This window comes from Eptatretus burgeri, chromosome 6, assembly GCF_056783735.1.
Source record: "Eptatretus burgeri isolate ZD-2024b chromosome 6, Ebu_testis_v1, whole genome shotgun sequence".
NCBI lineage: Eukaryota > Metazoa > Chordata > Myxini > Myxiniformes > Myxinidae > Eptatretus > Eptatretus burgeri.
Genome location: NC_140966.1, coordinates 7,891,635 through 7,908,495, shown reverse-complemented (window position 1 = coordinate 7,908,495; position 16,861 = coordinate 7,891,635). Strand labels below are relative to the sequence as shown.

At 37.8% G+C, this 16,861-nt stretch overlaps 1 protein-coding gene across 2 annotated transcripts in view; it reads right to left on the bottom strand.

Moving 5' to 3' along the window:
- Nucleotides 1-16,861, bottom strand: part of LOC147024197 (glutamate receptor ionotropic, NMDA 2A-like) — a 354,309-nt gene that overhangs the window by 192,197 nt on the left and 145,251 nt on the right. The window lies entirely within an intron of this gene.

Below are 16,861 nucleotides of genomic sequence, written 5' to 3'. Positions count from 1 at the left end.
CAATATTTTTTAAAAAACATTATGATAATAATGTACCATACTTATCATGGTTATGGTTCTTCCTAGTAGCATGATCGTGATAATGAAAGGATTACATTATTGATTGGATAAAGGGCAAAGGGTGAATCAAAATAAAGCCAGTCAATAAAGCTACAGTTTTCTTGCAAACCTCTATGTGTGTTCCAAACACAGAAAATGTATGTATGCATGTATATATGTATAAATATATATATATATATATATATATATATATATATACATGCATATTGTACATACAAATATATATATATATATATATATATATATATATATATATATATATATATATATATATATATATATATATATATATACATACAAATATAGTAGGGCATATTGGACCTGATATTGGAAAAAATGATGTGCATATGTTAGCCATGATTCATTAACTGTGTGCCAAGTTTGAAAAAAATTGATAAATACATGTCTGAGAAATGGTTGAGGACGTGATCGACGCCAGGTTGTTTTTTTTTAATACTGAAATGGCCGCCAGTCAGCCATCTTTGATTGCATCGTGAAACAAAATGATATGCGTATGTATACCATCATATGTTGTCTTTGTACCCAGGGTGCGCTCCCCGCTCAGGTAACCATGTGACCTCCAGTTAAACGGCATAATTAAACGGTGGACGCTGGAACTCGTGGTTAACTGGGTGGCGTTCGTGGTTTTAAAACAACGCACCATACCACAACGTTAATTGTAGAGCCTGGGGAAGAGGCAAGTACAAATAAAATCGGTGCATACATCTCTGAGATATGGTTGTAGACGCAAACACGCACGGACACAAAAATCGAGACGGAATCCAATGGGGGCGAATAAACCCTGAAAAAGAGAAGAAACGTGTTCCATCCATCTGTCCCCTGTGGGTGTTGCCATCAATTTTGGTTCATTTGGGTGACCATGGGGATAGTAAAGTTGTAGATATTTAAAGTGAATGCAGTAGTTAGAAGCCATTTGACCATTCCAAGGAAAAAAGATCCTGACACTGAGGCATATGATTATGTTCATATGTTGCTGATGTTGTGATTATCAATTATTTTTATCTTGTAAATCATTCACAATTCAGCTTCATGGCTACGATTTTTGATAAAATAACCATTCATTCCTTCAAGACCCAATCATATTTCTCACCCAATCAGTTCTTCTCCTTATCAATTTTGCCAGGTGGCAAAGACTTCAATTAATTAACCCCCATGCTCTTCCAGCAAAATAAATCTGCATAAAACAGTACGAGTTTGAAGTTACTTTCAGTGCACAGCTGCGTCTATCTCTACCTACATCCATTATGTAACATTTAAACCAGGTAACCGATGTATTAACTGAATGAGTGATTGAACATCCAGATTATTAACTGGGCTCTTTTCCTCCACGGAGAATTTGACCCTTTAATCGAGAAACCTTTCCGATTTGGTGGGTCCACAATCGCAGTTGCATCAAAAATTACTCAATCAGGATTATGTAAAAAGTTATGCGCATCTTTTCCTAAGTGTACATTGGCCTGCACCGCCTGTGTTTTGAGTTATGCCGCAAGGCCCACAGGCTTGACTAGCATATCCAACCAGTCCGGCATACTGGTTTGACAAAATAGTCAATTAAACTACAAAATTTGGATGTGCAATTTACCAAAAGTTTTGTTTATACCTTAAATGTGGATCATTTAAATAATAAATAATTAGAGATAAATAATCTGGTGTATATAATTTGTGTAGCTTCTTCATCCTGTGTCTGTCTGTGTGTTATTGTTACTTTTGTCTTCTGTACTCCTTATAGAGGAAGTTAATCTGTGCCTGACCAGTATCCTGCTAGTTCACAAATAAATTAATTAATAATAGTGATTGGACAGGTTATTTTTAACTCGCCTGTTCGAAGAACAGAGAGCTATAGCGATACCCCTGGCGTGAGCGTGAGCGTCAGCGTCAGCGTGAAAATGTTAAAGTTTTTGGTGCAAGTTATTTCCTTTCTAATGTTTTCTCTATCACACTATTTTTTATTGATTACAATATACAAATACATATATTGCTTTAAAATTATTTGGATCACACTTCACTTCAATGCTTTATAAAAAAATATTATTGGACTAGTTTACTATATACTGGGGGCGGACTGAGCAGTTGGGTATTCGGCAGCGATCGAGAGCCCATACTCAAACCAGAGAGTTAGTGTCAAAGCCACCCAAAGCTCACCTGTTTATACATTTATCATTTTTAAAAGATTAGTCTAATAATATTTTTTTATAAAGCATTGGAGTGAAGTCTGATCCAAATAATTTTAAAGCAATATATGTATTTGTATATTGTAATAAGTAAAAAATAATGTGGAAGATAAAAACATTAGAAAGGAAATAAGTTGCAGCAAAAACTTCAACATTTTCAGGCTCACGCTGACGCTCACGCCGGGGGTATCGCTATAGCTCTCTGTTCTTTGAACAGGCGAGCTAAAAACACTCAGCAATGTCATTTATTGCTGTTAAAAAAAGCATTTACCGCTTTTAAAGCTGCAGTTTCAAACTTTACAGAAAATGGTTATTAACCAGAAATGTGCGTTACAAAAAAATGGGGTTTAATCCTCTTTGTCCAATGAAATTATTAACCATCTTCACTCGTATTTTTTGTAAATCTTATAGAGAAATACCGAAGTGTTCAATACATGAGGTTATGAATTGTCTCGGTCGGTCCGAACGTCCCATTTTCTCCGTTATTTTACATCAAATGTCAAATGTGACCATTTCTTTTTCTCGGTAAAATCTTCCGGTAAATGACACAGAGAAATAATAATTTTGGCTGTGTGTGCATTATATTATTTACTTTTTCAGGCCGTTTGTCTAGAACATTCCATGATGCTTTGGACTGTAATGTATGTTCTCTCTACTCTGCAACACAAGGTGCACTAGTTTCTGGTTTGTAAATTACGGTATATTTGTTTTAAATTCATGGTCTCGTTATTATTGTGCACAAATGTTTGTTTTTAGAAAACTTAATTTCACACTAAATGTCATTCAAAATTTTTATCCAGCGAAAAACCCCTTTTGCATGAGCCCCCTAGAAGACGGTCAGTGTGCCACTGCTATATACAAACCATTACCGATGTATTTTTCATGATGTATATTGATGATATGGGAATTGATTAGGTGACATTCACTTTGCACAACCCAAGGGAGCATGAAAAGCTATTGTAATGGTGCTGTGTGTCAGTGAGTGAATGAGTGAGTGAATCCGCACTAGTTGTCATCAACTGTAATGTCTATTATTCATTAAGGATCTGCATTGTTATAAGCTCTGCCTTGAGCTTGTTTTGCCACTGCGTCTGTCTTAAATACAAAACTATCCGAAATTACTAAAGATCACTTTATATTCCTGTCTGACTAATATAAATGTTCTTTGATAATGACATACACTTTTCTTCATTATTTGGTATTTAATATATTTCCCAAATTGTCATAATACTCTCATAAATAAATGTGCCACATAGCAAGACTAATTATTGCTTTAGATTGGAATAAATCTAGCTTGCTTTGGTTTAGATTATAAGAGTTGTGAACAATTCATCTGTGTTTTCTGTTACGGAACGATGATCTCAACTTACCATTCCTTTTTTCGAAATCATTTCCACAAACACCACTTTTTGTCTTGTTCATTTTTCTCCCTAATGATAATTTTGTTTTCTTTTTGTTTAAACATGTTTGAGATCAGCTCAGCATACTTTATAAAATCCAGGCTCATGAAAGTGATATGGGTATGAACTGACAAACTCTCTCCATTCTCCTAACAAATTCCTCCCAATAGATTTTTGCCGTGTGTAAACCTCCGTATTGTTAAATGTGAATGCATCATCCATGCACTTTGAGGTCACAAAATATATTCAGTTTCTCCTTCTGAATCTTCAGAGTACAGTTGATGAAAATCTTGGATTTTCAGAACAATATATGTTGGCTTCATCATACACATAAATCACTTTGGGGTTGTTTAACTTTCCTTCAATAATGAACAAACTAGATATGTTCATATTTTTCAGTTGGCATTCCTGCAGTCTTCTCCGCATTCATTTAAACAAATGATTTAGAGACTCATACATCATACATAATTACTGTATACACAATTGAGTTTAACATCACATCCTATGGACAGCACACTGATTGATGCGACATCCTGACTGGAAAGCACCAATCCAGCATATTTTTCGTGAGATAAAGAATCCATCCAGACTCGACCGTTGAAAGGTAGGTGCACTACCTCTGGACCATGCTGTCAGACCAATCAAAGAGTAAAGTGGTGTGAAAGAGAAAGTTGTGGTCAGTTTTCGACAAATGTCAAGAATGTTTCTTTTTTTTAACAGTAAACAAAGACCACTCATAATTGGTGATGTATCGATTGCTTCCTTTTTTCATGGAAGGACTGTTGCGTCAGTTACTTCTTACTTGATAAAAGGTAATTTTCCATTTATAAACTGTTTTCACCTGGTTAAAGCCAGTTTTATTGTTTGACCAAATCCTGTGACAGTCTGACAGTGAATGAAACAAACTGCCTGAGTGAAAAATGTGCTCTGGAGCAGGTTGGAAATGAATATAATTCTCCTGCTGCTCTGCAGTCTGGCATTTCCGGTTGGTGGAAACAAGCTGTGTTGTTGCTCTGCATGATAATAAGCATTCATTCCACTTATATTATACCCACTCTCATGGGATTACTTGAAACTTACATTGCAGGACATAAGTAATAGTGGAATTTGATGTCTTATTTCAACAGCTAAAAACGATTTATGGACACTAAAGAAGAGTATACAGAATGAAGAACGAGTCTTTCTGGTGAAGGCTAGTCTCAGCTATCTCAGCAGCTGTCTCAGTGGACAGGTAGAAAAATGGATGAAATCAACAGAACGTTGAGTGAGGTATGCTTACTGCCATGGGAAGCAAGGAGAAACTGATGTTTCAGGTACTAACCCTTCGTTGGAGCAAAAGAGAAAACAGTAAGCAGTGATAAAGAAGAGACAAACATTGTCTTGTGACAAGCGTAACTTTCTCGTGCAATGCTGTAAAATGTGCATCAATATAAAAATGAATCTAGAAATTGGTGCTGCATCACAGGTATACTCATATTACTGAATCTTTAAGCCATTCAAGGAAATTAGCCCTTCTCATCGAAAGGATGAAACTCCCTGTACCCATGAAAAAGTGTGACAATGAGATGAAAAATTACCTGTGTATGATTTTTCAGTTAATATCTCAGAAGAAAGCACTAAGGACGCAAAATACTAACCCGACACTCATTAAGATAATTTAAATAAATGATTTAGCTGTATGGAACAAAATGTGTAACTCTAGACATTCCATTACGTGCGCACCTCTTGACACCAGGAAATTAACAAAGTGTTCTTCTGTTGATTCTCTTTTGTATCCATTGCTGCATTCCATAGCATGCTCGCTTCAGTAGCTTTTAGTTATAAACAGACTTGAATTATGAACAAGTCCCTCAGTTCAGGACCTTGTAAGACCCCCTTTGTAAAGGTGCTCATGACAAAGCAATGGACTATGGAGTGGCCTTTGGAACGCATTTTCAGGGTTGTTGCATCAACTTTATCAGCCAACTACTCAATGCCCTAGCTTTTGAAAGTGTTTGAATAGATAAAACTTGGTCCAATAAATTATCTATAGCAACAAGTGTTGAGGCAGATGATGATGCACTCACTAACATGAGAATTACCAACGCTACAGTGAACAATGATTGTGGAGGGGCATGACCCACAAAAGGCAATTGCAATGTCATTTATGGAGCATTTTTTTTTTAACTTTTTCATGTTGACATTCACACATAAATGAGCTATCGCAGTATTAATTGCACCGAAAATGAGGGGAGTCACCCTTTAACGGAACATGGTGGGTTATATTTTCGATTATCCTTACATATCTCCACCATGAAGGAAAGCATTGTCTGAGATATCTGATTAAAATAAAGCAGTGAGAGAAAATTTAATCAGATTGGATTTAAAAAAAAACGAATTTCTTTATCCATCTCATTGCAGGAAAGTTACAGCAATAAGGCGAGTGTCTTTTCCCTAAAAACTCAAGCAAATAAATATTAAAACTAGAAGGACACTCGGTGGAGCGCATACCTCCGCCACGCAATGCCTGAACCAGTAGTCCATATTGGGCCCAATACATTTTGAGTAAAATTTTAAAATTCTCCTGTCTGGATCCGGATTCGGATATTCAGCAAAATCAAATCAATTCTTCATTGTTACACACCCAACCCGCCCACTAAATTTCATACAAATCCATCCACAACTTTTTGAGATATCCTGCTATATATCAATTTTGGCCCTATTTCTCAACGCCAAAGATCACTGAAGGAATACGCTTATCCGGATCTGGATATTCACCAAAATCTAATCACTTTGTCCATGTCATACACCCAACCTGCCCTACCAAATTTCATATGAATCCATCCACAACTTTTTGAAATATCCTGTAAACATAGACAAACAAACAGATAAACAGACAAACAAACAGACAAACAAATAAGAACACATCATGCAGAGAACGATACTTGCAAAATCCATAAAACAACTTTGACCTCAAAAATAATTGGTGGTTGAATTCAATGACCAAAGATGCAAATCCTCTTCAAATTCCAAGTGAACCGGATGAAAATTGACAATTTTAGAAATCCGGCCTATGTTGACCTTTTGGCCTATGTGGACCTCCAAAATAAGTGGTGGTTGAATTCAGTGACCTGAAAAATATAAATCCTCTTAAATTTTAAGTCAATCGGATGAAAATTGAGTATTTTAGAAACACTGCTTAAGTTGTTGACCTTTGGCCTATGTTGACCTTTTGTTTGATGTTGACCTCTAAAATAATTGGCTCGTTGAATTCAGTGACCTGAAATATAAATGTTCTTCAATTTTAAGTCAATCGGATGAAAATTGTGGATTTTAGAAATACCACCGAAGTTGGTGACCTTTCGCCTTTGTTGACCTTTTTAACATTTTAGTGTCAAAAACAATAGGTTTCTTCCTTATGACAAACTCCACCATGTGGTGAAGTTTCGTGAAGATCGATTTAAAATTGTGACCTGCAGGCGACAAACAGACAAACAGAATAACAAAATCGACAAAGCAATATACTTGAAAAAAATGTTCGATTTTGCAAGTAACAAACAGACAAACAGGGATGAAAACATAACCTCCTTCGACCTTTGCTGGTGGAGAACAAAACATAGAATTTCTACAAAAAACCCAAAAAGAAAAACAGTTGGTCAATTGCTCATCACAGTGAACCACACTGTGTTTATCCACTCCTGATGCCGAAGACGCACCGTGGATCCTCATTGTGCACACAGGCTCAATTTCTTGTTTTTAAGCAGCAATGTGTTTTCGGTCAATAATGCCGTGGGCTTCATCTCCTTCAGCATTTATTTCGCCCAGAGCCTAAATCGACCAAAAATACAAATTATTTTGTTTGACATTCAGTACCAGTGTACTGGTAGAGGGGCACAACATCAGTGGCATAGCCATGTTTCCAAGAAATGATATCTACCTGGCAGCCAAGCTGCCAAACACAAGAACAGAACAAATAGGACGTGTGTTCTGCTGAGCGATCAAATTAATGGCCAGATTGTACACAGGAATGGGCTATCGCTATTGCCAACTGGGTCACCAATCTCAGCCAGTTTTCCCAATTATGTTCTTGTAATCTTTGCCTTAAATTTCTGCCAGTTTCACAAAAAGTAGGATTTGCTGTGGACACATCATGAAATGGAACCTCTTCAGCTTCAAAAGCAATCAAAGGAGAAAAAAAATAGGGGCAATACCCTGTGCTCATGTGGTAGAACCAGGGAACCACTGGTAGGCATGGATGACCCACAAAATATGCAAATTCGCTGATGATTTGAACAAACTTGTGAAAGCACCGTGCAGAGATATTTCCTACCAAGTTACATCTTAATGTCCTGAATACGTTTTGAGAAGAAGTAGCGATCCTGGAACGCTAATGACCTTTGACCTTTATATTGACCTACGTAATATCAACAGTTTTTGATGCGATTTGCAAGTCATCAGGAGGCTCGTCCTCAGAAGTTCTACAAAGTTTGGTGAAAATAAGACTAGTTTCAGCAATATGGGTGATGAAGGTTGTGTGTGGTCAAGTTTCATCAAATAAAAATCATTAGTGTAGTTTCAGAGAAGAAAACAAATCCCTATTTTTGGGGGGATGGGGGGGGATCTAACCTTGAACCACTTTGACCCCCAAAAGACCCTGATTATTTTTTTAATGTCATGAGCAAACTTTAGTTGTTTAGTACATCACTGGTGATGAAGGTTGTGGTCAAGTTTCATCGAGATTATGTGTGTAGTTTCAGAGAAGAAGGTCCGAGTATTTACATATATCATGACTGACTACCTAACTGATGGACACCGCATGATGCTAATACCTTACCTGAACTATGTTCCAGGTGAGCTAAAATTTGGTAATGACTACTTACGAATGGTGTGCAATGGTCTACATACAGTACCATGCCAGTAAAATGCAATGTGAATTATTCTGCCAATTTTGGCTGAGAGGCCTGTGCAATATGAAACGAGACACACTGCACGATTGTGTCCATCCTCCGACGCTCGATTGCCCTTCGTCTCTTCAGCCAAGGGAGCAAGCGCCAGTCGCATACATTTTCTAACAAAATGTCACACTCGTATTCTTCCTTTGGCAGGATTCCTCGCCTGTCTGCTCTTTCTATTTGTTTTGTTGGTTTTTTTTCCTTTTTTTTTTTTTTTTACAAAATCTCTGGAGTACGACTCAGCATCATTTATTTATTATCAGTGTTTTTTCTTTCTTCCTTGAATGTAATTTATTCTTTACACGAGTAAATTTAAGTAAAGCACACTTTCAGTTTTATTCCATAACTAAAACCCAGAGCATTCCTTTTTAGTGGAACAACGTATTCATTGGCATGTTATTTAATATTTGCAAGGCACTATAATAGTTATGCCAATTATACTTTTGACTTACGTATCAGTTATTTATTTTTTCCTTAAAAAAAATTTCTGCTATCTTTACAATGCAACTTTTATTAATCGATTGTCAGTTGTCTAAGCCAACTTCAGATCTGTGAGATCTTTAGATCTTTAGATTAGGAGTTAAATGCATAAAAAGTGAGATGTATAAAATAAAGTTGCAGTACCATGTTAATACAGGCAAGCAGATTTGATGGTTAAAGTTGAAAATTAGGCCAAGGCTAGACTCGGTAGTGTAAGGCTTAGGCCTTAGAGTGTCCACTCCGAGTCTAGGAGGTCAGCCATTCAAACTTTGGCTGAGTCATACCAAAGACTTTTAAAATAGTACGTGCTGCTTCCTTGTTTGATGTTCAGTATTTAAAAGGTTAAGTGCATGGACAATAGGTTGGCATCCATGGGGTGGAGGCAACTCCTCCTGAAGGAAATGCCCTGCTGAGTGCGATGAGAAATTGGTTTTCTTCTTCTCACGTATTCCCCAGATTGCTGTTTGTTTCCTTCATTGCTTTGAACCATGTCTGAACAGCTGCTGATGCAGTTCCCCCTGTAGGTTGGAGCAGGAATTCCTGAACTTTACCCAGGATGGCAGTGACATCTCATCAACTCTTTGTCAAAGAACACAGTGGGTTCTTTAACGTCCACCATCTAATGCTAGCGGATGGGACATCCAGCTTAACAATCATCAAACCACTTTGTGATGTAATACCCTGCCTGTGTGAAGCACCATTTTGACAATATGTAGTCAGGTCAGAAATCAAACGTGATCGAGACACCAATCAAAGGTAAATGTAATACATCTCTGCGCCATCCTATCACGACAACACAAATGGGTGAACTCCAAAGAAAGATTCAGGTGATAGTGAAACTATGTACTCTAAGAGGTGACACTACAGATAAAGAGGGTGAACAAACTTTCACTTTTAAAATTATCTAATTTCCATTTTTTTTAATACACGTTATCAGTGGATCATGGGGATACAATGGACACAAGAAAGGGAATGAAAAAAAGCCAGGAAAAGGAGGGGGAGAGAGGGAGGGAGAGAGAGCCAGAGAGAGTAACCTGAAAGAGGGCTGGTTTATATTAAGCCAGGTGAATGAATGAAGAAACAGAAAATGGATAGGGATGCAAGATGACATGAGATGGTGGTACACCATTTCCTTGCAGCAATAGAGTGAAAAGTGCAATTAAACCTTCTCCAGAAGGCAGTTCTACAAATGGTAGAAAAGAGGACCAAAAGAGTTGAGTCAGAGAGTAAAGTAAGATTTATTCAGGAAGGCATCATAGGAAGGATGGAGGAGCTGGGATGGGTCAGAGTACTCAGAGAGCACAGGGTGTTAGACTCCAGGAGAAGTGGTAAAAAGCAGAGAGGCCACTATCCTGTCTATGTCTCTGTGATGCAAGAGCAGCAGGTTTGTGATTTGGCCTCATAATGGGAGATGCCAATAATGTTGAGAGCCTGAGGTTCCATAGAATCCAGAAGAGAAATATGTGATGTGGGGGCCCACAGGTGAGAGTGGCCCTCTGTTGAGCTTTGTAAAAAGGTCTTGTAAGGATTGATTTGCAGCAAGAGTATGCTAATTCTGTGGCTGACTTTGGAGGCCAATTTGACTCTATGGTCAGCGCAAGACAGATCATCACTGATGCTGAGGAACTTCACATGACTGGACCTTTTCCATAGTTACCATGGTAAAAGATACATGGGTTCATTTGATGATCCTGAATGTGTGATCCTGTAAGATTTACCTAGATTGAAAAGACATGTTCTATTTGAGAGGCCAGCATCTAATCAATTTCAGATCATCAGAAAACAACGTAGTTCCTATCTGCCTGTTGTGTGATGGGTGACTGTACGACACAATGTATTATTTCCCGAATAAAGGAAGAGAGGGGTTTCCAGAGCATCAGAGCTCTCGCTTATGTAGATGAGGAACAAGACTGGGCCAAAGACACTACATTGAGGGACTCCAAGCTCCAGCGAGAGAGGAGAAGGGAGGATTCCATCGATAGAAATGTATTGACTATGTGAATTGAGGATATCAAAAAGTCAGGTATCGATGTGATTTTTGATGTCACGGTCAGTAAGCTTGGAAAGCATAGCAGGATGTCAGAGTGTGTTGAATGCCCGAGATAGGTCCAGAGAGACAATCCTGAGCTCTGTTGGAGATTGAGGGCTTCAAACCATTGCTGATGATAAAGCAGCAGCATATCTATGGATGAGTGAATGGGGACAGAGATCAAACTGATTGTCACATGTCAAGCTGTTTGAAAAGGGGAAAGTTTTCATTGCAGCAGCAATCATTTGAAGCATGAAATTTAAGCAAAAGTCAAATTTCAGAAGTTGAGAATTATTAGATCAAATCATTATCAAGTCTTTTCATTCACATGGTATAAAAATGAAGAAAAAAAAAGTTCCATTGAGTTGCGGTATAACTTCAGTGAAATTTCTGAAAAATTTGTTTAGTGGTAGCTGCGTCTTTTCCCTGAGGTCTGAGATATATGCGTCATCAAATTTATGATTCATATACATTTGGAAAGCCACAAACAAGTTGTGTCACATCTATTTCACAACCAAACATCACTCTCTTCTCAGAAATTAATGGGAAAATCTCTGAAGTTGTTTTCACTGCTAAGTTTAAAGGAAGTGAAGTGGCTGTCACAAATTCTTCACGAATGACTGTCAGAAAAGAACAGCCAGTATTGGTTCAGTGTGAAGTTAATGCTTGTGTACTTATGATTCGATATAAAACAAATTGTTTATTATATACCAGCAGCTATTATATACCATATAAAAAGTATATTACCTGGCACTGCCCATGATGGGGGTGAGGAAGTTGGGGATGGGTGGGGGTATTATCTGCGCTGCCCAGCTGAGTGAGTTTTTCCCGCCGGTGGTTTCGAGATGTGTTGGACATTGAAAAGCTATGGAGTTATTGGCCTCATGCTGGTTACCTTTTGCCACTCTTGTCGCTGGCAGTACTACTTTACCCCACATCCCAATATACACTTTATAGCAGCCTTTGGTAGCCTCAAAACGGACATCAAGACCAACATGCGGTAGCTTAAAACCTTACCAATACTGAAGTACATACACACACAATTTGGGGCCTCTCAGTGATATGGTTTGGCTGTGAAAGAATATCGTACAAACGCACAAACACATTAAAAACACATAAGCACTTGAAAATATTTATATGATGACTGTCATGTTTGTTGAGGTGATGCTTATTGTTTAAGTTGTATGTGTATAGTGCTGTGATGGTATGGTTTGTGCATCGCTTGTGCTTTGTCAATTAAATAAACACAGGTTCGAACGACACCCAACTGCCGGTTGGACATCGGTTGATCTAAGAACCGTGAGTTTTGTGGCACTGGTGCATGTTTAAAGGAAGTGAATTGAAAATTTTCAGAATATGATTTTCAGCTTTTTAATTTTTCCTTCTGTTTCAATAAAAGGAAAGAATGCATCGATACGCTTGTTGGTTTGAATGGTAAGGATTTTCCATGTTTTCACTCTAATGTTTCTTTTACTTGCTTTTCCAATAACTTGGTTACATAGAGAACCCAAACTGTTTCTGCAAAAGTCAACCTTTAGGCTGGTAGCTACTGATATCCTCAAAAAGTTCAAAATTTTCTGTAAGGGTGAAGTGTAAAATTCATCCTCTTGTTTCACTTGCTCTCTGTTCAATGAATACTTCAGCAGCCATAAAAGACCCTGAATGATAATCTCCTAATGGAAACTTCCATCATTTTAGTGATAAACTGCAATGCAAACATATAAAATCTGTAAATAAACCTTCAGGTACAAGGTATCTACCTGTCTTCTTTGTCCAACACACAATTCCTAGCAATTTATTCTGGCAGGACAATTAGTATCAGTAAGAGAAGTGTATGAAAGACATCGGATAATAAAAAATTGTTGGTGACAAAGCTGACAGCACCACGGCTGAGTGACAATCAGACAATGACTTGGATAAACAGACAGTGCCCTATCATTTTGGGCCAATCGTTCTTGAGATTGGACGGATGTTGTTTTTCTGGTTTTCCTGAAGGTAGACATACACTTGTTGCTGGCTTTGTGGAATGATCTGAAGTTACCTTCCGTCGGATTTGCCTTCCAGGAGGAGAATGCAAGTTATTTTAAAGCAACAGCCTCACCACAGGATTCAGAGTACCAAGAGCAGGAGAATGGGGAAGATAACTGAAGACGAGATGGGATTAATCTGTGCATAAGAGAGAGCAGGTTTCTGTGGAAGAATTCACAAGCTGAATTAATATCAGTGGTGGTGGATGTGGGAAACCAGTCCTGTAGTGTTAAGAAAAAAAAATGGCAAATACACGAAGTGTGAATGTAGAAGCAGGTCTCATTTTATGACCCGCATGTTTGCGGGTCATCAAAAAATATCGGGGTCCAACAGCTACGAGAGAGTGTGTCACTATTTTTTCTCAGGGATGGTGAAGCAGATCTTCATCAAACTTTCAGAGGTTGATCAGTGAGTGCTGCGGAGTGTTTTCGGTGAGAAAAAGTTTTGAAATTTTTGAAAAAAAAAAGTTGGATTTTTTTTTTTTCATCGCTCGCAGTGCCTCAGCTTTTGCAGCTTGTGAAAGGTAATATTAAATGATCCCTGACCCCATTCCTTAATGGGTTTAGGGAAGTGTTTTAGGCTCCTACAAAAAATAGAAAATAAATCAAAATTTGATTTTTTCAAAATGCCAACAAGATTAGAACAGCACCGGGCAATGCTGAGTACCCCAGTTAGTTGTGTTTAAATCATGCATGGACTTCATGAAGTGAACAGGGACTTCAAAAGTGGAAAGGCATCGACCATTGACGAGGCACAGACATACTACTAGCATGTCATTAATGACCTAAATAATGAAGCTTGGCAGGAAAATTTCAGACATGAGCAACTTAGCATCCTTAGTTTGATTTTGCTCCCAGAATCTTCAGCTCAAGCCGACATCACACACCTATCGGGTAGTGAATCTGACAGCATGAATTGAAAAGCCAATATAACACCTCCGATGGTATCACTTCCATCCCCTTGTGTGAAAAAAACTTTGTTTCATTTTATTTTGACACAGTGGGTGGGAATCTGACAATTTTAACAGCATCTTGGATTCAAATCATATACAAAAATGGCAGTGATAGAAAAGCAATAACTTCACAATGAACATGATCATAAACAACAGAAGTTAAGTGCTTCATCTCTGGAAATTGGAAATGTAAAAAAAATATTGTCCGAAATTAAGACCAATATGTTGAAATCGGCTGTCAAGGGTTGTCAAAGAAAGCCAGGTTGTCAAGAGGCTAGGACAACACCTGAGGCCTGGAAACTGGCGATGGAATGAGATGTATCTCGGCAGCGCTTGATGGAAGTGGGTCACGATAAGCTGGTTCCATAGTGAGAAGCAATCTGGCTGCCATAGCCTTGAGAAACCATGTCACTGAGTGGGAAATCAAAGCAAATGTTGCTAGGGCTGTATTTGAAAGTGAAGAGGGAAAGATTCAAAACTGTATCAGCACATAAGACAATGCAGCCTCACCTCTTCAAGACCAAGGTCCAAGTTCCCATTCAGCTAAAAAGTCAAACATGCCTGAAAGATGTCGAAAAAGATGTAACGAGCACTTTGTAGAGTTGTGAATCCCTTCCTTTATGTGTGCATGCACTTGCCTCATCAAATTTTGTGGAACAGTATTGGAAGACTGTCTTTCATGACAGAAATGTATCCATAAAACTGTGGAGTCAGTAGAACTACAATTGTTAATGGGGGTAACTCATGAGATTAGCACAAAACACTTATCATTCATTCTGTTACCTACAAATAGCACATATTAAACATGTGCTGTATCCTCTCGGATACAAAAATGATTTGCTTTGACTGAAAGTTTATTGTCCTCGTTTTAAAGAAAACCAGACTGGGTTGTGTCATGGTTAAACCACCTGCTGTGAAACTCAAAAAGAACATAACGACAAATGAACATAAATAATGCGAATTTATAAATGCTGAACGTCAAGGAAGGAAGCAGCAAATAGCATTTTAAAGTCTTTGTTATGACTTCAACTTTCTTGGTGAGGACATTGGGTCTACAAGCTAAGCTATTAATAAAAGTTCTCTTTGCCCAATTCATTGAGTAGCTACACCAAACCTTTCTTGAAAAGCATTGTAAATGCAGTTTGACTGTTCTGACCAATCTAGACATGCATTTTGTTTGCCTTAAGGCAGGCATATACTGGCCAACATGATATACAGAGAATGTTTGACTTTAGTTTTGTAGAAAACATCCAGAATACAATGTACGAATTCATAAAAACTTCTCTACCCCAAGAACTCTCACATCGCTCATCTGCAACTTCCGCACCTTGTTCCAATGGCAAATCAAAATTGTTCAAAAGTGCAGATGAGTCATAGTGAAACAGAAAATGTCCACTTTTAACATTATGTACAACAAGATTGCATTCACTGGCCAACTTTGTTTAACATGATTCATAAATAAGTATTTCATGTAGCAAATTGGGCAGAAGTTCAACAGTGTATGTCTAACTGTAAACAGGTGAAGCATACTGAGAAAGGAGGCAAGCTTGAAGGGACTGTGATAATTTAGAGTACCTTTCCCCTGAGCAGACATGATATGCAGCAGATTTCAGCACAAGAACTCCTGTTACTCTTTCCAAACAACAAGGAAACACCAAACAAACCACAGACGGTTGCAAGATGTAAAACCAGAAATCACTCGAGGCTTGGCCCTGCATACTGTCAAGAGATTTGGACAACATTATTATTTTGCTCCAAAATCTAGCTGTCATTTAAGTAGTGGTGGCAAAACCCTGATTAAGGAAATAGATTTCAGATTTTCATTTACCAATGCAGAATATAAAACATTTGAAGACTATTCATCCAGGTCACAACTCACCATTAGAGATATCATACCCAACGTTCTCTTTTTATATAGGGTTGGGTGACATATGATCTTTTCAAGGGTCTTTGACCTTTTGTGGGAAATTTCAAAGGACACATCTGCAGGTTGAGAACTCTTTGAGAATTTCAATTCTGGATGTATTCTCCATTATTATACACAATCTTACAAAAGGTCTTTGTGCAGGTGTTCCACTTTAGGGAATTTCGTTACAAAAATGTACTAAAACACATCACATTGTCGAGGTCTTTTTCATTCTTCTGAACTGGATTCTGGGGTTGCACTTAAGTAAACTGCTTCACATAACTTTGTGTAATGTGCAGGCTTAACTGCCATGAAGACTTTTACTGATTCTTCTAATGATCAACTCAAACGGTAAAATTGATCTGCTCTTACAGGATAAGCAATCATGCTGTCGACAAAGAATAAACGCAGCTCGAGACATTGTCGACACAGGTGTGTAACAAAAGATTTACATTTATAATTGAGGAAGAATAAGGAAATTACCTCATTTTTATTTTGCACAATGATTATTCAGTGCTGAAGATGGCTGCATTCCCTCTATTACATATTTGATGCAATTACCAGGTCATCTTTCAGATATGACGAGGTGTGCTGCATTATAAATCACGACAATTTTGTGTTCTCCAAGTAGAGCAGCAAATGCACATCATTTATATAGGTACATGACTGGTCATAAGATTTAGAACACCCCCATTTTTCCAGTTTTTACTGAAATTTAAGCAGTTCAAATGCAGTAAATAACCTGAAATGGAACAAAGCTAAGCAGTAAACTGCCAGAGGTTAAAAAAAAAAGTTTAGGTCACCAGAAACTGAAAAATAATGCAAATTTCAGAGTTGTTAAAAAGGCCCTTTCAGGAAAAAAGTAATGGGTTAGCAACTGCAG